General features: G+C 42.6%; 1 protein-coding gene across 13 annotated transcripts in view; it reads right to left on the bottom strand.

The window, feature by feature from the left end:
- The window catches only part of dop1a (DOP1 leucine zipper like protein A), a 555,441-nt gene that overhangs the window by 495,918 nt on the left and 36,075 nt on the right, over positions 1-23,448 (bottom strand). For 11 of the 13 annotated variants that reach the window (XM_068044706.1, XM_068044708.1, XM_068044707.1 and 8 more), the window contains exon 2: positions 6,492-6,702. The exons of the other annotated variants lie outside the window; for them this stretch is intronic. The gene's annotated coding sequence lies outside the window, so the exon portion shown is untranslated. The remainder of the gene's footprint in view (positions 1-6,491; positions 6,703-23,448) is intronic. 13 annotated transcript variants of the gene reach the window in all.

The following is a 23,448-nucleotide window of genomic DNA, read 5'->3' as shown; positions in this document are numbered from 1 at the left end:
ACGGACTGATCAGGCACAGTCAACATGGATTTGTTAAGGGAAGGTCATGTCTTACCAACTTAATTGAATTCTTTGAAGAAGTAACAAGGAGGATTGACAAGGGCAGTGCAGTGGATGTGGTCTACATGGATTTTATTAAAGCATTTGACAAGGTCCCGCACGGCAGACTGGTCAGTAAAATGAAAGCCCATGGGATACAGGGGAATGTGGCAGGTTGGATCCAGAATTGGCTCAGTGACAGGAAGCAAAGGGTAGTAGTCAATGGATGTTTTTATGAATGGACAGCTGTTTATAGTGGCATTCCACAGGGCTCAGTGTTGGGTCCCTTGCTGTCTGTCGTATATTTTAATTATTTGGACTTAAATGAGAGAGGCATGATTGGAAAATCTGATGGCACAAAAATTTGTCATGCAGTTGATGGTGAAGAGGATGGCTGTAGACGGCAGAATGATATCAATGGTTTGGTCGTGGGCGGAAAAGTGGCAAATGAAATTCAATCTGGAGAAATGTGAAGTCAAATAAAGCAAGAAAATACACAAAAAACAGGAGGATATCGAGAAGGGTAGAAGAAGTGAGAGACCTTGGAGTGCATGTCCACAGGTCCCTAAAGGTGGCAGGACAGGTAGATAGAGTGAAGAAGTCATATGGAATGCTTTCCCTTATTGGCCGAGGTATAGAATACAAAAGCAGGAATGTCATGCTGGAATTGTATAAAATGCTGGTTCGGCCACAGTTCGGGTATTGCATACAGTTCTGGTTGCCACATTACAGCAAGGACATAGTTGCTCTGGAGAGAGTGCAGAGGAGATTTACAAGAATGTTGCCAGGGATTGAAAGTTGCAGCTAAGAAGACTGGATAGGCTAGAGTTGTTTTCCTTAGAATAGAGATGGCTGAGGGGTGACCTAATTGAGGTGTACAAAATTATGAGGGGCCTAGATAGAGTAGACAGGAAGGACCTGTTTCCCCGAGCAGAGAGATCAATTACCAGGGGGCACAGATTTAAGGTGACTGGTAGAAGGATTAGAGGGGACATGAGGAAAAACATTTTCACCCAGAAGGTGGTGGGTGTCTGGAATTCACTGCCAGGAATGGTGGTGGAGGCAGAAACCCTCAAATCTTTTAAAAGGCATCTGGACATGCACCTGAAGTGCTGTAACCTGCAAGGCTATGGACCAGGTGTGTGAGGTGGAATTAGTTTTTCTGTCAGCCAGCACAGACATGACGGGTTGAATGGCCTCCTCCTGTGCTGTAATTTTTCTATGGTTCTATGGAAGACAAAATACAGGACAAATATGATAGACAAGATTGTCAAAGCTGAATTCCCCGGGCAACAAGGAAGGCTCTTTGAAATTGTTAACGCAAACATGGCACATGGCCCATGCAGTACTCTCAATCCTAATTCAACATGGATGCGAGATGATCAAGGCAGTAAAAAATTTCCAAAAGAATTTATAAACAAAACCACAAGAACACTGACGGTTATAACCAATATAGGAGACACGATACAAACATGTGTTTAAGTTGGAAAATATGAAATCAATAACCAATGGGTAGCACCTTACAACCGGCACTTAATTTTAAAATATAATGCTCATATAAACGTTGAAGTTTGTTCATGTACAAAAAGTGTGAAGTACATATACAAGTATGTTTACAAGGGACATGAATGTGATCACAGAAATGAGACTGCAGACTGAAGAAAATGGCAAGCTGGTATGGGATGAAGTTGCAACATACTCGGATACCTGTTGTTAGTGTCCCCGAAATGATGTGGAGACTCTTAGAAAACAAAGTACATGATCAATCTCAAACGATCAGAGTGCCTGTACAGTTACCTGACATGCAAGAGGTTTACTTTCAAGAAAATCAAGAACAAGAAGCCATTGCACAAGCAGCAAACAAAAATATAATGCTGACAGCTTATTTCAAATTGAACAATGACTATCTATGGGAGAGCATTTCATCATGAAATATTAAATCACTGTGTTTGAAAAACAGCCAGGCATTTGGGAGAGAGGTAAGCAAGGAGGTAAATCAGTCAGAGAAAGAATGTTTACACTGGGCCCCAAAAGATGAAGGTTACTTTTTAAGAATGGTGGTGTTACATGTTAAGAATGCAAAATTGTTCCAGAATCTGTTAACTATGACTAATCAAATGATGAACAGGTGTATGCTCTACATACAAGTATGCTGCGATTGAATTAAGTCATTTGGATGACTATTCTGAACGTGAAAAAACATTAGATGCAATTCTGTACTGTATGCCTTCTCAACTTAAAACACTTTGCTCCTATTTGTTCCGATGAAGGGTCACTGACCCGAAACGTTAACTTCTCTTTCCACAGATGCTGCCAGACCTGCTGAGTGATTCCAGCATTTCTTGTTTTTATTTCAGATTTCCAGCATCCGCAGTATTTTGCTTTTATTATAGTAAAGTAGAGATGGCTGGGCAGGCAATGTGTTATAGAGTCATACAGCATAGAAACAGGCCCACCGCGTCCATGCAGACCATAATGCCTATCTATACTAATTTCACCTGCCTGCATTAATTCCATATCCCTCCATGCTTTTCTCATTCGAGTACCTGTCCATATGCCTCTTAAATGTTGCTACTGTTCCTGCCATCACCACCTCCTCTGGCAGCTCATTCCAGATACCCACTATTCTTTGTGTGAAAAATTTACCCCTTTGATCCCCTTTAAACCTCCTCCCTCTCACCTTAAATCTATGCCCTCTAGTTTTAGTCACCCCGACCATGGGAAACAGACTCTGGCTATCTACCCTATCTATGCCTCTCATCATTTGAAATACCTCTGTTATGTCCCCTCTCAGCCTCCTTCGCTCCAGGGAAAACAGACCCAGCCTATCCCATCTCTCTTTATAACTCGAGCCCTCCAAACCAGGCAACATCCTTGTGAATCTTTTCTGCACCCTCTCCAGCTTAATCACATCTTTCCTGTAGTGCGACGACCAGAACTGCACACAGTACTCCAAAATGCGGACTAACCAACGTTTTATACAACTGTAACATGACGTCCCAACTCTTGTACTCAATGCCTCGGCCGAAGAAGGCAAGCATACCATACGCCTTCTTCACCACCCTGTCTACCTGTGTTGCCACTTTCAGGGAACTATGTACTTGCACCCCAAGGTCTCTCTGCTCAACAACACTCCCCAGGGCCCTGCCATTCACTGTATATGTCCTGCCCTGGTTTATCTTCCCAAAATGCATCACTTTGCACTTTTCTGCATTAAATTCTATTTACCAATCCCTTCCCCACTTTCCCAGTTGATCTATATCCTGTAGTAACCTTAGACAACCTTCGTCACTGTCCACTATACCACCAATTTTGCTGTCATCTGCAAACTTACTAATCATGCCCCCTACATTCACATCCAAGTCATTAATATATATGACAAACAGAGGGCCCAGCACCGATCCCTGCGGCACACCACTGGTCACCAGCCACCAATCTGAAAAACAACCCTCCACTACCACCCTCTGCCTCCTATCACCAAGCCAATTTTGTATCCAATTGGCTAGCTCACCCTGGATCCCATGTGTTCGAACCTTCCGGACCAGCATACCATGTGGGACCTTGTCAAAGGCCTTGCTAAAGTCCACGTAGACCAGGTCCATCACCCTGCCCTCGTCAACCCTCTTGGTCACCTCCTCAAAAAACTCAATCAAATTCGTGAGACATGATTTCCCATGCACAAAGCCAAGCTGACTTATCCCTGATCAGACCTTGCCTTTCTAAATGCATATAAATCCTGTCTCTCAGAATCCCTTCCAATAACTTTCCCACCACTGATGTAAGGCTCACCGGCCTGTAGTTCCCTGGCTTATCCCTGCTGCCCTTCTTAAATAAAGGCACAACATTAGCTATCCTCCAATCTTCCGGTACCTCACCCGTGGCTAATGATGATACAAAAATCTCTGCCAGGGCCCCAGCAATCTCCTCCCTTGCTTCCTTGCATCCTAGGATACAGCTGGTCAGGCCCGGGGGATTTATCCACCTTAATGCACTTCAAAACCTCCAACACCTCCTCCTTTGTAATGTCTATATGCTCCAGGATATCGCTGTTCCCTCCCTTGAACTCACTAGCTTCCATGACCTTCTCCACAGTAAATACAGACGAGAAGTATTCATTTAAGACCTCGCTCATTTCCTGTGGCTCCACACAAAGATTACCACACTGATCCTTAAGGAGACCTACTCTCTCCCTAGCTACCCTTTTACTCTTAATATACTTATAGAATCTTTTAGGATTCTCCTTTACCTTATCTGACAGGGAAATCTCATGGTCCCTTTTCACCCTCCTGATTTCCTTCTTAAGTGTAGTCCTACATCCCCTATACTCCTCGAGGGCCTCGCTTGATCCCAGCTGCCTATACCTGACATATGCCCCCTTCTTTGTCCTGACCTGACCCTCAATATCCTTAGTCAACCAAGGTTCCCTAAACTTGCCAGCCTTGCCCTTCCATCCAACAGGAACATGTCGGCCCTGAACTCTTCCTATCTCACTTTTAAAAGCCTCCCACTTGCCAGACGTCCCTTCACCTGTTAACAGCCTCTCCCATTCAACTTTTGAGAGTTCCTGTCTGATGCCATCGAAATTAGCCTTCCCCCAGTTTAGGACGTCAACCGGAGGACCAGTCCTATCCTTTTCCATAACTATCTTGTAGCAAATCAAGTTATGGTCACTGGTCCCAAAGTGCCCCCCCACTGACACATCAACCACCTGCCCAGCCTCATTTCCGAAGAGGAGGTCGAGTGTAGCCCCTTCTCTAGTCGGGCCATCCACATACCGCTTCAGAAAACTATCCTGGACACACTTAAATTCTTCCCCATCTGATCCCTGAGCACTAAGGCAGTCCCAGTCAATATTAGGGAAGTTAAAATCACCTACTATTACAATCCTATAATTCCTACACCTACTGTGATTTCCCTACATATATGCTCCCCCAATTCCCTCTGATTATTGGGGGGCCTATAGTATAATCCCATCAAAGTGATCGCCCCTTTCTTATTTCTAAGTTCTACCCATATGGCCTTGCTGACGTTCCCCCTGCGATATCCTCTCTAAGTACTGCCGTAATTAATTGTGCAACTCCCCCCCACCCCCTCCTCTTTTACCTCCACCTCTGTCACACCAGAAGCTTCAGTATCCCGGAACATTGAGCTGTCAGTCCTGCCCATCCCTCAATTACGTTTCCGTAAAAGTTATAATATCACAATCCCATGTACCGATCCATGCTCGGAGTTCATCTGCCTTACCTGTAAGGCTTCTTGCATTAAAGTAAATAAGTTTAGCCTACCAGATCTTCCACGCTCCATGTCCTGCCCCTGCCCGGCCTGCTTACTGGACTTGCTTGCTTTCACCTCTACATTTGCCTCAACTATCTCAATCGGAGGTTCCCCTCCAGTTCAGATGCAACCCGTCCCTCTCGTACAGATCACCTCTGCACCAGAAGAGATCCCAATGATCCAAGTGGCTGAAGCCGTCCCACCTACACCAGCTCTTCAACCACGCATTCATTTGCCTTATCTTCCTATTCCTACCCTCACTAGCACGTGGCACAGGGAGCAATCCTGAGATTACAACCCCAGAGGTCCTGCTTTCAACCTTCTGCCTAACTCCCGATATTCACTTTGCAGGACCTCATCTCTCTTTCTGCCTATGTCATTAGTACCAATATGGACCACGACCTCTGGCTGCTCACCCTCCCCTTTCAGAATGTCCTGCAGCCACTCCGAGACATCCTAGAGTCTCGTTTGCGGCCACAGAAAAGCCTATCTGCACCCCTTACAATAGAATCCCCTATCACTATAGTTCTTCCACCCCTTTTCCTCCCCTGCTGTGCAGCAGAGCCTCCGTGGTGCCACAAACCTGGCTGTTGCTGCTTTCCCCGGGAGATCATCCTCCCCAACAGTATCCAAAGCGGTATATCTGTTTGAGAGGGGGATGGCCACAGGGGACTCCTGCACTACCTGCGCCTACTACTCCGTCTGGTGGTCACCCATCCCTTTTCTGCCTGTGCAGCCATTACCTGTGGTGTGACCATCTCACGAAACGTGCTATCCATGACGTCCTCAGCATCGCGAATGCACAGTGAATCCACCTGCAGCTCCAACTCCGTAATGCGGGTAGCCAGTAGCTGCAGATGGATACACTTCCTGCGCACATGGTCACCAGGGACACTGGAACCGTCCCTGATTTCCCACATAGCGCAGGAGGAACATATCACGGGGCTGAGCTCTCCTGCCATGACTTACCCTTAAATTAATTAGTTACTCCCTGAATTAAAAAATACTAATTACACTACGGCCCTTGTTCTACCCACTACAATCTAAGGTCCTTTATATGCTACACTGAATTTTAAAAAACACTTTAGTAGTACTCACATTAGCACCAGAGGTTCGAAAAAAAACTTTCCCCTTTTTTTTAAAAAAGATATTTAAATGCACTAACAGCAGTGACTCACCAATCAGCTTGCAGTTCTCTTCTGACGTCACTGTTGGCTTTGATTTTTTTTTCCAAAACTCCGGCACGCTGGAAGAGCTCCTCTCCACTCTGCTCCTGGAAGGTAAGAGACTGGACCTCGATCCTCGGATTTGATTTATAGGCTCCGCTCTCAGCGTTCTCCCCACAGGTCCGCTCCTCTCCCGGAATTAATCTGTACGCTTGAGGTATGACTTATATGGGGGAATAAGATCATAGTCAATACACCTTCACTGAGTTAAATATGAAAAGTCCAGAACTGCTTCCAGCTACATTTTTGAGAAATCTTTCTGTATAGCTTTTAATTTTTTTTTTCTCTTTTTGATACATCAAAACTTCTATGGAGTTATTCTATTACTTAATAAACTTGCATTTATATTGTGCCCTTCATGACATCAGGATGTTCCAAAGTGCTTCACAGACAATGAAGTACTTTTGAAATGTATTCACTGCTGTAATGTAAGGAAAAACTATAACTACACTGTACACAGCCAGATCCCACAAACAACAAATGATAAATGCCCAGATATGTCGTTCTCCACACACACCCCACCCCCCGCCCCCCACAACCTAAGATAAGTCTACTTGTTGCTCACAATGAATTCAATAAAATCTACATTCCATCAGTTCATTAGGACAGTAGTACCCAACTATTAAAACAATAACATGCTAAAAAAAAAAATACTTATTTCACAAAAATTCTTCAAATCAAATATTTTACACAAAGTACTGGTACAGAACTTAAAACTGAGAAATAACTATGTTAAAATTAACTTACTAATCTAGATGCCAAATTCACAAGCTTTTACCACTTCCCCAATAACTGGATTATAATACGTACCCATGTGCAAATCTATCTGGCACCAAAGTGACCAAGATTTACTTCAGCCCTTGATCTGAAATCCAAACCAACTCTGATTGATTTTTTTTTTACTCTCAAATCCTGTTTACCTGTAAATATTGCTGCCTTCCCAAGCTTTCCCAGCACTGACACGCACCCAAATTTTTCCCTTAAGCTATAACGTTGTTCAAAATCCCTTAAGGTGATCCCTCCATAAATGTAAACTTATCCAAATTACTGCTCTTATTCTAACTTACACCAAGTCCAAATCATCTGTCACCTTGTACTCTGTGACTTACACTGATCCCTAAATGCCTCAATTTTACAATTCTCATCATGTTCATATCCATGGCCTCGCCCCTCCCCGTTTCTCTAACCTCCTCAAACCCGAAGAACTCTGCATTCCTCCAACTGTGGCCTTTTGTCTTTTCCCCCAATTCTTTCACCCACACCATTGGCAGCAATGTCTTCAGCTGTAATTAAGCCAGGGGTCAGCAACCTGTTTTACCTGCAGTCTTTTTTTTTTAATTTGCCGACAATAAAAACTATTGGGAATCAAGATTAAATTTGGGTATTTCTAAATTAAATACCTGGCAAATTGCCAGGTGTCCCAGAGGACTGGAGAATAGCCAATGTTGTTCCTTTGTTTAAGAAGGGTAGCAAGGATAATCCAGGAAATTACAGGCCAGTGAGTCTTACGCCAGCGGTAGGGAAACTATTGGAGAGGATTCTTCGGGACAGGATTTACTCCCATTTGCAAACAAATGGACTTATTAGCGAGAGGCAGCATGGTTTTGTGAAGGGGAGGTCATGTCTCACTAATTTGATCGAATTTTTTGAGGAAGTGACGAAGATGATTGAAGAAGGAAGGGCAGTGGATGTTGTCTACATGGACTTCAGTAAAGCCTTTGACAAGGTACCTCATGGCAGACTGGTACAAAAGGTGAAGTCACACGGGATCAGAGGTGAGCTAGCAAGATGGATACAGAACTGGCTCGGTCATAGAAGACAGAGGGTAGCAGTGGAAGGGTGCTTTTCTGAATGGAGGGATGTGACTAGTGGTGTTCCGCAGGGATCAGTGCTGGGATCTTTGCTGTCTGTAGTATATATAAATGATTTGGAGGAAAATGTAGCTGGTCTGAATAGTAAGTTTGCAGATGACACAAAGGTTGGTGGAGTTGCGGATAGTGATGAGGATTGTCAGAGGAGACAGCAGGATATAGATCGGTTGGAGACTTGGGCAGAGAAATGGCAGATGGAGTTTAATCCGGACAAATGTGAGATAATGCATTTTGGAAGGTCTAATGCAGGTGGGAAGTATGCAGTAAATGGTAGAATTCTTAGGAGTATTGACAGGCAGAGAGATCTGGGCGTACAGGTCCACAGGTCACTGAAAGTGGCAACGCAGGTGGATAAGGTAGTAAGAAGGCATATGGCATGCTTGCCTTCATTGGTCGGGGCAATGAGTATAAAAATTGGCAAGTCATGCTGCAGCTGTACAGAACCTTAGTTCGGCCACACTTCGAATATTGCGTACAATTCTGGTCGCCACACTACCAGAAGGATGTGGAGGCTTTGGAGAGGGTACAGAAGAAGTTTACCAGGATGTTTCCTGGTCTGGAGGGCATTAGTTATGAGGAGAGGCTGGATAAACCCGGATTGTTTTCATTGGAACAACGGAGGTGGAGGGCCGACCTGATAGAGGTGTACAAAGTTATGAGTGGCATGGACAGAGTGGATAGTCAGAAGCTTTTTCCCAGGGTGGAAGAGTCAGTTACTAGGGGACATAGGTTTAAGGTGCGAGGGGCAAAGTTTAGAGGGGATTGCGAGGCAAGTTCTTTTACACAGAGGGTGGTGAGTGCCTGGAACATGCTGCCGGGAGAGGTGGTGGAAGCAGGTACAATAGCAACATTTAAGAGGCATCTTGACAAATATATGAATAGGATGGGAATAGAGGGATACGGACCCCGGAAGTGCAGAAGGTTTTTAGTTTAGACAGGCATCATGATCGGCGCAGGCTTGGAGGGCCAAATGGCCTGTTCCTGTGCTGTACTGTTCTTTGTCTCTGGTAGAATGCATAATTTGCATATATAATAAATAAAATATCTACTGAATTTTGTATCAATAGAAAAAAATGAAATTAAAATAGACCTCTGAATTATTGTGTTTTTTGCCTTAGTTTTACTATAATTTTTCAGTAAAGTCATCTTTAAATCTATAACCTAAGATGCATAGAATTAAGAGAATATTTTTGGCTACTGATTCTCATGATTAAAAGAAAGCTTCAAACAGCATATTCAGAATAATTTTAACGTCTCTATACTGGAAACAATAATGGTTGCAACCATTAAAACTTGTTCCTTGAACCAAAGGCATTATCTTTAACCATGGTGAAGATGTACCACTCGAATAGGTTTATGATGCTGCTTTTCAATAAAATAATTATTTGAAACCTTGAAGTGCAGCATAATGATTAGCTTTTTATCCCAATATAAACATGGCTCTTACTTTACTTGACAACTTTTTTAAAGCTTTTTTCAAATCAATGCAATCCAACTGGAAAAGGGTGGGAACGGCAAATGAAATGTTAAAGATCTGCAAGTTGCAGACCCCTGCCCTAAGCTCTGGCATTCCCTCCCTAAACATATCTGTCTCCATCTCCTTTTAGAGCCTCCTTAAAAACTAACTCTTTGACCAAGCTTTCGTCACCTTTTCACCACATATCCAAATGTCTCCTTATTTGGCTCAGTGTCAATTCTGTCTGATTATCTCCATTGAAGCACCTTGGGGTGTTTTACTACACTAATTGTGTAGCGTAGCAATAACCTGCTCAGTGACACTCAGTTTGGGTTCCGCCATGGCCACTCAGCTCTTGACCTTGTGGAAGTGAGCAGAAAGGCATAGCACTATGCTTAATGGGAAATATAGCCAAGTTAGGAATAGTAGCTTTGCTGAGCTTTGATTTTAAGTGGCAGAAACCACAAGGAAATAGTTAAAAGTAAAGGCAGAGCATGTGAGACTGTTAAGACTAGCCGACACTGGCAATTGCAAGGACATCTGTTCTTTATGGCCTGATTGTGTGACTCCCTGTGGTTTGGAACAAATGGACTCCTGTGAATCAAATGATGTCCATCCCTGTGTGAGTGATAAGGAGTGCTAGGCCCCTCTTATCTTTGTGAACTGCCACTACTTGATGTAGCTGCAGACTGCACGAAACACTCAGGAATGTAAACCTAATAGAGATAGCAGGATGCTCCACAATTACTTGTCACAAGGTAGAGACAGAACTCATGATCCATGTAGGGAGTGAGACCAGCATGGTTATTGATGATTCCTATGCTCTTGCTAATTAGCTTGCTTGTCCGCTTTCTTTTATCTTGCTGGTACAAAACAATATTTTATTAGTAACAAGTATGTATTGAGCATGGAGTGTATTGTTAACCTCAGTAACAGATGTACTGCATGTCACCACGTGGGTGAAGTCGAATTGTATTGCACTGATTGGTTAAACAAGGAGGTGTAGCATGAATCTTTATGTATAAACAGAAGTACCTGCAACACAAACTTCACTTACTCTAGTGGACCAGACAGACTCTGGGTGGAGTCAGTGTCGTTGTATTGGAGTAAGTCAGCCGGCTAAATGCACAAATAAAGTAATTGATTTTATCTACACATCCGACTCGGTATATTTACTGAACCAGACTGAAGGAAAAAAGAACTCAGATTTACATATTGGTGTCAGACGTGGGATCTCAACAGACGACCGCCGATCATCAGCGAAATCAGAATCAGACTAGTAGAGGACGGAGAGAGAGGAAATGGGCCCCCGATGTGAGTAGTTGATATATGACCATGTCGGTTTTCCTCTGTCCCGTAGTCCGATAAAAGTTTGATCACTCGCTGATGGTCAGGTAAGATCGTCTGGACGAGATCAACGATCAGTCTGGCGGATTAGAAAGACAAAGTTCAGTCGATGTAGGTACGACTGAGGTGTTATATCGTTAGGTCAGGTTCAGTCTGTTTCTTTAGAATGGCTGATGGGAACTGAGGTTAAAATTTTATTTAGGTCAGATTTAGTCGGTTAGTTTAGACTACGGCTGAGGGGAACTGAGGTTAAAGTTTTATGTCAGGGTTAGTCGGTTAGTTTGGACTACGGCTGATGGGACTGCGGTTAAAGTTAAAGTTGGTCGCGACTGAAGGCTTAAGCATGGCTGAGGTTAAGGTTTTATTTGTATTTTTAGGTTCGAATAAGATAATTTGTGAGTAACGTACCGTGTGATAAATATCCGGATAAAGGGAAAGACTTCAGACAATTATCGGCAGCCTTAAATAAGAAATTAGGAGGTCAATGGCCCTTTTTTTTAGATTAGAGATACAGCACTGAAACAGGCCCTTCGGCCCACCGAGTCTGTGCCGACCATCAACCACCCATTTATACTAATCCTACACTAATCCCATATTCCTACCAAACATCCCCACCTGTCCCTACATTTCCCTACCACCTACCTATACTAGTGACAATTTATAATGGCCAATTTACCTACCAACCTGCAAGTCTTTTGGCTTGTGGGAGGAAACCGGAGCACCCGGGAGAAAACCCACGCAGACACAGGAAGAACTTGCAAACTCCACACAGGCAGTACCCAGAATCGAACCCGGATCCCTGGAGCTGTGAGGCTGCAGTGCTAACCACTGCGCCACTGTGCCGCCCCTTACATATTGGTGTCAGAAGTGGGATCTCAACAGACGACCGCCGATCATCAGCGAAATCAGAATCAGACTAGTAGAGGACGGAGAGAGAGGAAATGGGCCCCCGATGTGAGTAGTTGATATATGACCATGTCGGTTTTCCTCTGTCCCCTTAAGGGGGACAAAAGACTTGTAAGTAATTTTTTTTAAAACCCCAAGAAAAAAATCTGGAAACAAAATAAAGGCAATAGGGCCAAAGAATTAATTGGATTATGGAGACAATATTGTCAGGAGAAAAAAAAATAGAATCCTCCTATCAAGTTGGCAAGAAAACGCCCTTAAATTAGGAATACCGATTAGTGAAGGGGGAAACCAAAAGACTCTAAAAAGTCTGTTGATCTCAACATTAACTGCGCCTGTTCGTCTCCTTGTGTGTGGTTCGTCTTTTGCTTGTGTCTATTTGTTTTCTTGTGTCTTGTTTGTTTTCTTTTGTTTTAATGTTGCTTGATTCATAGAAAAGAACTAGTGTTTGAGAAAGTAGAAGGAAGAATGGGCTTGATGGCTTATAAAGAAGAAGGGTTGCCCCCGGGGACAAGTAAATCATGTCCTCTGGAGAAAGGCGACCCACGTCCGTTTGCCCACTCGAGAAAGACGCAGAATCGCCACGGCAAAAATGTGTTTTAAAGATAGGTATGTTTTAGAGTAAAAACAAGCTACTGTGTCTTTGATTCGACTGTGAGAATGTTGGAAGCTTCCGCGAATGAATTGAATGTCTGGGATGTACCGCTTGTATTCTGTAAAACTGACTGTCCTTAACTCTTTGTTGTCTGGCCTTAATGATGAGAGAATGAGTCTGTTACTTTTTCCAGTTTTACAAGTGTATATTTTGTGGGAACCTTGAGTCATGTTTTGGTTGTGAATTAGTTGAACCTGTGTGTGTTCCTTGACATTGGGACAGGGAATTTTGAAAGAGATTTGGTATTTTGAATTCATAACCCATTACAGAAATCAATTTTCGAAGTTGTTTGGAATTGAATGAGTGTGAAAAGTGGTTGTTGAGTGTGTTCATTTCGATTTAGTGTTGCTCACCCAGGAATGGGATATAAAATTGAATTATATTTTAAGTTAAAAAAAATTTTTTTTTAAAGTTGGTTTTGCAACTGTGAAAAGGCAATGAACAATTTTCTAAGAGATAAGCTTCAGCCTTGAAGGTCTGAAGATGTTTGGCAGAAATCCAATTTGAAGTTTACAACTCCTGCTTTAATTGGAGTTCCAGTTTAAAATCTGTTCTAGTTTTTTTTTTGGAGTTTAAATTAAAGACATGTTTTACTGACTGTTTTAAGTAGCAAATGTTAGGAATTGGATATTGGTCTAAGGGAGAGAAGGAGAAACAAAGAAGATATAGGAAAGATTCTGTCTGTTTAAAGTTTGTTTAAGAAGCTGGTGTTAAATATTTTGTGTTAAGAATGTTAAATAACTTTTTCTTTAGTTTTTGGTTTTATTACAGTCATTTGAAAAGGCGCCTGAAGAATGAACAAGAAAATGACGCAATTTACCTATCTTTTAAAATAAGCACGTGCTATTCTGTTCTGTGTGTAGTTAATAAATAGTATAAGTTAATAAGTCTGAACTGAATTAATACTATTAAGGTTAATTGACCTGTTTAAGTTGAAGAACTGGAAATTTCATTTGTTGCCACAATGAACTTTCAAGTTTATTATGTCATGTTTTGGAGGAGTTTTCGGTTCCGGACAGAGGACTCACTCATATAACATTGGCAGTTTTGATTTTAAATATTGATTGCAGTGAATTGGAATTTGGAATCATCTTTGTTAAAAAAAAATATAATAATAATCCTTGGATTAGAAACCTCTTATAAAAGATGCAAAAAAATAAGTTTGGAAACAATTTGAGTTTAATCTAAAATGCTGTCTTTCCTGATGGAGATGGTTTCCTTTGAAGCTGATAATGTTACTGAAGATTTTGTTGTTTGAAAATCCTAAGGATAAAAAAAAACATTTAAAAAGGAGTTTAGTTCTTTTCCATTAAAACAAAAGCGACGCAGCGGAGAATGCTTTGCTCCGCCCCCTTGGAGACAAGCAAGAAATTAACCCTGCTGCAACCATCCTTATCAATGAGACAAAGTGCTTGAGAAGGAGAGATAGTTGCAAGCACTTCTGTCTTTAACGTACAAAAAGTACAACCAAGTCTGGGCATAAGAAATTGGAATCGATAAACTAAATTAAATTGATATGAGTGGTTATTTAAAGCATTCAAAGGGAAATTTACTGTTATTTGAATTTGGAATAATCTGAGATGTCAAAAATCCAGTTTAATTTGGCAAGTTATTTAAGGAATTAAAATGTCATCGAAGGTAAAAAAAAACAAACAATATACACTAATGTGTGGAATCAAATGGAAATGTTTGATTTCTGTTTTAAGGAATTATGAATATTAACTGTAAAGGTTCTCCAGGGCTCAAAATGAAATAGAATTATAATTAATGGGAATTGGCAATCAGATCTGGCTGATGCAAGCGCTAATAAAGGAATTCTGGGGATAAACAAATAGTGAAATAAACAGCTAATTTCCAAGAAGCCTCGAATTTTCCAGTGAATGTCAGGAAAGTGTAGATAAGATTAGCAATTGATAGTTTTCTCTTGGAGATATGAGTTTTTAAGAGAGCTACAGTTGAAAGTCTGGCCATAACCTGAGACATCAGGACCCTGCAGGGGGAGGTAAGCAAAGATCTCACTCAGATAGACACCACCAGCGCCCCCCCACTTTTCCTCACTGCTGATATTTGATCTTTTGATAAGATCACCTGAGAGTTCAGAATATGCGGCATGACAGTGGGATACCAGTGCAAGTGTGCAGATGTGATTTGTTATTTGGAAAGCAACGGAAGCATTTGTGGCATTTTCAACTTCAAAGGCAAGCAACCCTAAGGATACCAAAAGGATTGGAAAAAATAGATTAAAATGGAGTGTGTTTTTTTTCGATCAGAGAAGAAAAAGGTTTTGTAAAGTGACGCAGCTGAGACGATTTTGCTCCGCCCCTTGGGGCAAAAAAACCCCCGCTGCAGCTGCTGTTTTTCCATTTAACCCACCACACAATTTTGCATTGCTGAGAGTAAAATTTATATATAATGGACATTATTAAACCTTAAATTTCTAAATTGACAGATAGAAGTGAAAAAATTAACCCATTGGGCTCAGGGGCAGAGCCATAATGGATTCTTTGTGGGTTGTTTTTAAGCAGGTGACGACAGGCCATGTGAGAATTGATGCCACAGCAAGAGATCCAGCAGCTTTGAGAATTTAAGACCTTAATTGCAGACATCAAATATCACAGCATCTTTATCAATGAGACAATTTTCAGCATCTGCAGTATTTTGCTTTTATTTTAGTGGACAATTTAATCTACCAGGTGTGTCAGATTTTTGACAGCAAAGGCCCTCAAGGGACCTTTTGTGTCAAAATCATTGGGGGGGGGTGTACAAGGGAAGGAGCCAACAATCAAACCAGCATTCAAAATTTATTAAACGGACAACAAGCTCCAATCACCACGATTACCCCCACATTTTAATTACTAACAAGTAAGGTTACGACCCAACAGCCACAAGTGACTGGTCTCCCTTGCCCAGCCTTGACTACAGGACCAGAAAATGGACTTGCGAGAATAAAAACTAATAAAATTGTATATGATAACATAAAGCTTGAGTTGGTACCGGTAATATTGAATATCTCAGATATCCAGCTACCTGGCTGGTGCCCTAAGACCCGAGAGTTGTACAAGGTATTACTGTAACAATTGCTGAGACAGGAATTTGGTAATGAGGGAATAATAAAGGGAAAGAGACATAAACATAGTTTAGTGAATGACGCAGCCACAGTCCTTAATAAGGGAACTTCAATTGTCAATACTATAGATTTGGAAAATGTGGGCCAGAATGTGAGACCTCTTAGTCAGCTAGTAAAGGATATTTTGAAAAAGGAACAAAAAGGACAGAGTGGTGTAGCTAAAGTAGGAAAGGACTTGATGAATACGGTGACAGGAAGGGCAATGAGGTTGCCTGGGGATGTCATAGCAGGAAATAGGACCTGTGAGAGAAAGGGTTAAAGATTTGTGAAGGAGCTGTGCAGACAACTGCACAAGGTGAGGCAGGAGGTTCTATAGAAACATGATAGAGGAACAGACAAAGGTGCCTGTTGTGGGAGACAAAGTAATGGTAAAGGGAAGGGCCGATAGAAATACATGGTCCCAACTGAGAAAATATAATCAAGGGAATAATGGTAGTATTGATAGGCATCTGGATTATTATTAGATGGGTTACTAACTGGGCAAGGATTGTGGGGAACGAAACCCGAGCACAACGGGACCATATAGATAATTTCAAAAGAGTAGAGATGATAAGAATATAAATTAACTCCTGGATTCTCCAGGACATGTTCGGTCCCCACAGGTAGACATGTATCCCTCATCGTGGGATACTCACAACATGGACAAGTACTAACACGTGGTAACCACCAGGGCAGTGTGTTTAAATTACAGATATATCCCCTAGTGGCGAATGGGAAAGAACCGGACTGCAGTGGCTGTGGGGCCTGAAGAACAAAGACCCGGTAATGGATGCACAACGGATTAATGAAAGGAATATTAATATGGACTATATGAACTACGGGGCATTGCACAACATGTTGGATGGGAAGTGTGTACGGTGTTCCACAGATGACCGTGCTAACTGCGTGACCAGACAGAAAGGGGAAGGGGTGACTGAGAGCTGTCTCTTTGGAATTATTTGTGCCCCTCCCATTGGGCAACAATTAATAAGGAAAGTTGAAACGAACATGGATGTGTGTGGGTACATCGAGCCCAGGGGAAACGTTGTAGGATAATGTTAAACATGAGATTGTGCCTGTCCTGGTCCATATCTCAGGGATGCAAATGCCGGGATATTGTACGGAACAGGCAAGAAATATGTATAGTATATTAAGTAAGACTGTAATGCAGCAGGCTGCCGATGCCATGGGTGCCGTCAGATTTTGAGGTCAGAATCAACTTTATAGGACAAGGAGAGGGATAGTTAATGACGTTGCTACCGGATTCAATACCGGTGCCTCCATAGTAAAATACAGTTAATACAGGCCATAATATGGGGCATACTAGCTTGCCGTTCATACAGGCGCTATGTGCAGCGAAGGAGGATGAAAACCAGAGCAAAGGCAAGGGAGACAATTTGTCTGTCTAGAAATATTATTTTAGTAACCAGTAACATATAATATTAGTGAACAGTGACATTTCAAATAATGAGAGTGTTTGTAGTACATACAGTTCATGAATGTTAGAACAAAATCGAGAAAATTCGAGGCAAATTGATGCAAGACAGGTGCCAGTTTGGATCAATGACACCCAGTTGGAATACTTAACTAGTCACACAAATGATAAAATTACCAGGTGCCAAATCAGAAAATTTAAAGTATGGAAAGATCAGGAATGTGTAAATACAGGATCTATGAGTATTGGAGTAGTGTTGGGAATACCTGTAATTCTGAGAGATAAGTTAGGGATGCAATTATACAAAGTAGAAAATACAGGAGTGATAAGGGGAAAAGATTACATAAAATACAATGATATTTTACCCTATGTTATGGAAATTGGAAAAGAGGTAATTGGAACAATATTGTCCATTGTCTGAGTGTAGTCTGGAAAACCAGGTGGTCATATGTCCTCATCCTATAGATAAAATGGCAGAATCAAAAGGTGGATTTAATGCCACTGTAAATTGCACCATGAAGACTAGGAAGGCATCGTCAGGGCTAACCCAAGTGGTCTATATGGGAAAGGGGGGATATTGCTTAACCACCACAGCGAAGGAGTACCAGTATGGACAAAAACGGACTTGTCCCGTGAGCAACAGTACATTTTGGTTCAACCCACAAATACCAACCCGAGTAGGGAAGATGGAGTTGGTACAGATACATAAGCAAAAGACAGAAACAATAACTGTGACAGAAAGTTTTAAGGAGGATTTGACTATTCAGCCATTGCCCACACGCTTGGGTAAAGAGAGACAGCAGCTAGAAGTCATTGCTGTAGTGTAATACAATTTGGAACAACAGTCGAAGATGCAACAAGATGAGATTGACGAGATAAATGATTCTACCTTGAAGGAGGACTTATGGAACTGGGGGTCAGACGTGCAGATAGACCCCTGGTTTAGAATTATCTCCCATGTCCTGATAGTGGTTTTGGGTATCATGGTGTTATATGTGACCTACTTAATTTGGCAACTTTAGAAATTAATTAGGCGATATAAGAGGATGTATGAACACAGGTTGGACAGCTACCCGAAAAGCAATTAGTGTTCGAACTTGCTCTGTCAAAGGAGGGACAATTAGTTATGCCACACAAGGGTAAATGTATAACCTATTCATATATTGTTAAAATGAATTAGTGAATGATCAGTATACTCTAAGAATGAAATTGCAACTGTATTATGTTCGCACAATTGATTATGTAATAGTGATGTTTAAATTGTGCTTTCTTCAATATTACACTGCTTATGCTTTGCAAATGAAATTGTAATTGTACAAGTGTACCACCTTTTATTTTGTAAGCAGATAGTTGAAGCCCCTGCAAAACTTATGCCTTTACAGAGTTCCCGCAGGCCCCTCTTATGGCACAAGCAGGCAACGTATTGAGTGCGACCCCTCTGGGTGTTGAAGGCTGTTTCTAGACAAATAGAGACCATTAAAGGCACCTAGGTGGGATCAAGGGAATGATTTTTAAAAATGTTTTGAAGAATCAAAGGGGGGACTGTGAGAACAGAATTTAGATTTTAGAATTTTTAAGAACAGAATTACATGGGAACATTTAAGATGGAACAATTAATCAATCATGTATTGGTAACAAGCTAGCTTCAGTGCTGCAGGGAGGGACAGCTTATCAGAAATGACTTCATAACTTCAGGGCTGCAGAGGCAACTTGGCCTTGCAGCTGGTACAGCAAGAGAGAGAGAGAGACATTGTACTTCAACAGCACTCTTCTTATCACCCAGACATGACAATCCTAGGGAAAGGCAGGAATGAAAAACATACCGACCAGGCTAATACACGCCCCCTTGTTAGAGGGTGGCTCAGCCTACCCTTCTGATTCAGCAGTTGCTGAGTTTTTTTATATTTGCTTTTATATTATACTGTTTAAATGTTATTTGAGTAAATAGATCCATATAATCCTCATGAATATATATAATATATAAGTTGATCAGTGGAGAGAAGGTTATCATAGAATGATAAAAGGGGGGAATGTGGAAGTGAGCAGAAAGGCATGGCACTATGCTTAATGGGAAATATAGCCAAGTTAGGAATAGTAGCTTTGCTGAGCTTTGATTTTAAGTGGCAGAAACCACAAGGAAATAGTTAAAAGTAAAGGCAGAGCATGTGAGACTGTTAAGACTAGCCGACACTGGCAATTGCAAGGACATCTTTATGGCCTGATTGTGTGACTCCCTGTGGTTTGGAACAAATGGACTCCTGTGAATCAAATGATGTCCATCCCTGTGTGAGTGATAAGGAGTGCTAGGCCCCTCTTATCTTTGTGAACTGCCACTACTTGATGTAGCTGCAGACTGCACGAAACACTCAGGAATGTAAACCTAATAGAGATAGCAGGATGCTCCACAATTACTTGTCACAAGGTAGAGACAGAACTCATGATCCATGTAGGGAGTGAGACCAGCATGGTTATTGATGATTCCTATGCTCTTGCTAATTAGCTTGCTTGTCCGCTTTCTTTTATCTTGCTGGTACAAAACAATATTTTATTAGTAACAAGTATGTATTGAGCATGGAGTGTATTGTTAACCTCAGTAACAGATGTACTGCATGTCACCACGTGGGTGAAGTCGAATTGTATTGCACTGATTGGTTAAACAAGGAGGTGTAGCATGAATCTTTATGTATAAACAGAAGTACCTGCAACACAAACTTCACTTACTCTAGTGGACCAGACAGACTCTGGGTGGAGTCAGTGTCGTTGTATTGGAGTAAGTCAGCCGGCTAAATGCGCAAATAAAGTAATTGATTTTATCTACACATCCGACTCGGTATATTTACTGAACCAGACTGAAGGAAAAAAGAACTCAGATCTACAACCTCATTGCAGCCTTGGTTCAAACATGGACAAATGGGCTGAACTCAAGAGGTGAGGTGAGAGTGACTGCCCTTGACATCAAAGTAGCATTTGATAGAGTATGACACCAAGCTGCCCAAGCAAAACTGGAGTCAATGGGAATCAGGGGAAAACACTCCCCTGTTTGGAGTCATACCTAGCACAAAGGATGATGGCTGTGGTAATTATATAAAAGCAAAATACTGTAGATGCTCGAAATCTGAAACAAAACAAAAAGTGCTGGAAATACTCAACAGGTCTGCAGCGTCTGTGGAGAGAAAAGCAAAGTTAACGTTTCAGGTCTGTGACCTTTCATCAGAACCGGCAATGGTTAGAAAAGAATTAGGTTTTAAGCAAGTGAAGGGGAGGGGAGTGGGGGAAGAGAACAAAGGGGAAGCTGTTTGATAGGGCAGAGGGAGATTAAATAACAAAGCTGTCCTAGTAAAAAGGCAAAGCATGTGTTAATGTTTGTGGTGAAAGATAAAGCATTAGTCCAGAGAGAGTGTTAATAGTGGAATAATAAGCAGCTCTGACTACATGCAAAGCAGGCACATGGTTAAAAAATAAAATATTTAAAAAAGCCAGTCATGTTCTGAAGTTATTAACTCAATTTTCAGTCCTCAAGGAGCAGGTGCTGCTCCTCGAGCTTGCGTTGATGTTCACTGGAACACGAGAGCAGGCCAAAGACAGAAATGTTGGCATGAGAGCGGGGGGGGGGGGGGGGGGTGGTGGGGAGTGCTGAAATGGCAAGCAACTGGAAGCTAAGGGTCATGCTTTCAGATGGAGCGGAGGTGTTCAGCGTTTGGTCTCCCCAATGTGGAGACGACCATATTGTGAGCAGCAAATACAGTGTACTAAATTGAAAGTAGTACAAGTAAATTGCTCCTTCACCTGAAAGGAGTGTTTGGGGCCTTGAAAAGTGAGGAGAGGGGAGGTAAAAGGGCAGGTATTACACTATAAATTGCCCCTAGTATATCTAGGTGGTAGGAAAATATAGGGACAGGTGGGGATGTGGTAGGAATATGGAAATAGTGTAGGATTAGTAAAAATGGGTGGTTGATGGTCGGCACAGACTCGGTGGGCCGAAGGGCCTGTTTCAGTGCTGTATCTCTAAACTAAACTAAACTAAACCTCCTGTAATTGCATGCAAAGGCGCCGTGGGAAGGGGACGAGGTGTCAGGGGTAATGGAGGAGTGGGCCAGGGTGCTGCAGAGGGAACGATCTCTTCAGAATGCTGACAAAGGAGGGAAAGATGCATTTTGTGGTGGCATCACGCTGGATGTGGCAGAAATGGTGGAGGATGATCCTTTGGATGTGGAGGCTGGTGGGGTGGAAAGTGAGGAAAAGGAGAACACTGTCGCGGTTTGGGAGGGAGGGGAAGGTGTGAAGGCAGAAGTGCGAGAAACAGGCCGGACATGGTTGAAGGCCCTGTCAACCACACTGGTGGGGTGGGGGGGGGGGGGGGGGCAATCCTCGGTTGAGGAAAAAGGAAGAAAGATCAGAGGGGCGTTGTGGAAGATTGCATCATCACAGCAGATGCGTCAGAGACGGAGAAACCGGGAGGATGGAATGGAGTCCTTACAAGAGTCAGGGTGTGAAGTGTAGTCGAAATAGCTGTGGGAGTCACTGGGCTTATAACGAATATTAGTGGACAGCCTAGCCCTAGAGATGGAGACAGAGAAGTCGAGGAAGGGAAGGGAAGTGTCGGAGATAGACCATGTAAAGGTGAGAGAAGGCAGTCAAGAAGGCATACGGCATATTTGCCTTCATCGGTCGGGACATAGAGTATAGAAATTGGCAAGTCATGTTGCAGCTGTACAGAACCTTAGTTTGGCCACACTTACAATATTGCGTGCAATTCTGGTCGCCACACTACCAGAAGGACGTGGAGGCTTTGGACAGGGTACAGAGGAGGTTTACCAGGATGTTGCCTGGTCTGGAGGGCATTAGCTATGAGGAGAGGTTGGAAAAACTCGGATTGTTTTCACTGGAACAACGGAGGTGGAGGGGCGACATGATAAAGGTTTACAAAATTATGAGCGGCATGGACAGAGTGGATAGTCAGAAGCTTTTTCCCAGTCAGTTACTAGGGGACATAGGCTTAAGGTGCGAGGGCCAAAGTTTAGAGGGGATGAGCGCGGCAAGTTTTTTTTACACAGAAGGTGGTGAGTGCCTGGAACTTGCTGCCAGGGGAGGTGGTGGAAGCAGATACGATAGCGACGTTTAAGAGACATCTTGACAAATAAATGAATAGGAAGGGAATAGAGGGATATGGGCCCCGGAATTGCAGAAGGTGTTAGTTTAGGCAGGCATCAAGATCGGCGCAGGCTTGGAGGGCCGAATGGCCTGTTCCTGTGCTGTACTGTTCTTTGTTCTTTGAGAAGGGTGGAAATTGGAAGCAAAGTTGATAAAGTTTTCTAGTTCCGGATGGGAGCAAGAAACAGCACCGATACCGTTATCAATGTTATCAACAACAGTTATCAAAAAGAGCTGGGAGAGGGCGCCTGAGTAGGACTGGAACAAGGTATGTTTGACATGTCCCACATAAAGACAGGCATATCTAGGACCCATGCAGGTACCCATATCAATACCTTTTACTTGAAGGACGTGAGTGGAGTAGAAGGAGAAGTTGGTTGTGGTTGTTGGAGGTCAATCATCTCAGCTCCAGGACATCACTGCAGGAGTTCCTCAGGGTAGTGTCCTAGGCCCAACCATCGTCAGCTGCTTCATCAATGACCTTCCTTCAATTATAAGGTCAAAAGCGGGGATGTTCTCTGATGATTACACAATGTTAAGCACCATTCGCAACTCCTCAGATACTGATGCAATCCGTGTAGAAATGCAGCAAGACCTGGACAACATCCAGGCTTGGGCTGATAAGTGGGAAGTAACATTCACACAACACAAGTGCCAGACAATGACTATCTCAAACAAGAGAGAATCTAACCATCTCCCCTTGACATTCAATGGCATTACGATCACTTAATTCCCCAATATCAACATCCTGGGGGTTACCATTGACCAGAAACTGAACTGCAGTAGCCATATAAATACCGTGGCTGCAAGAGCAGGTCAGAGGCTAGGAATCCTGCGAGTAACTCACCTCCTGACTCTCCAAAGCCTGTCCAGCAGGACACAAGTCAGGAGAGTGATGGAATACTCTCCACTTGCCTGGATGGATGCAGCCTCAACAACACTCAAGAAGCTCGATACCAACCAGGACAAAGCAGCCCGCTCA

The sequence above is a fragment of the Heterodontus francisci genome, chromosome 13, assembly GCF_036365525.1.
Source record: "Heterodontus francisci isolate sHetFra1 chromosome 13, sHetFra1.hap1, whole genome shotgun sequence".
In the NCBI taxonomy this organism is placed as follows: domain Eukaryota; kingdom Metazoa; phylum Chordata; class Chondrichthyes; order Heterodontiformes; family Heterodontidae; genus Heterodontus; species Heterodontus francisci.
This window is presented reverse-complemented; position numbering and strand designations above follow the sequence as displayed.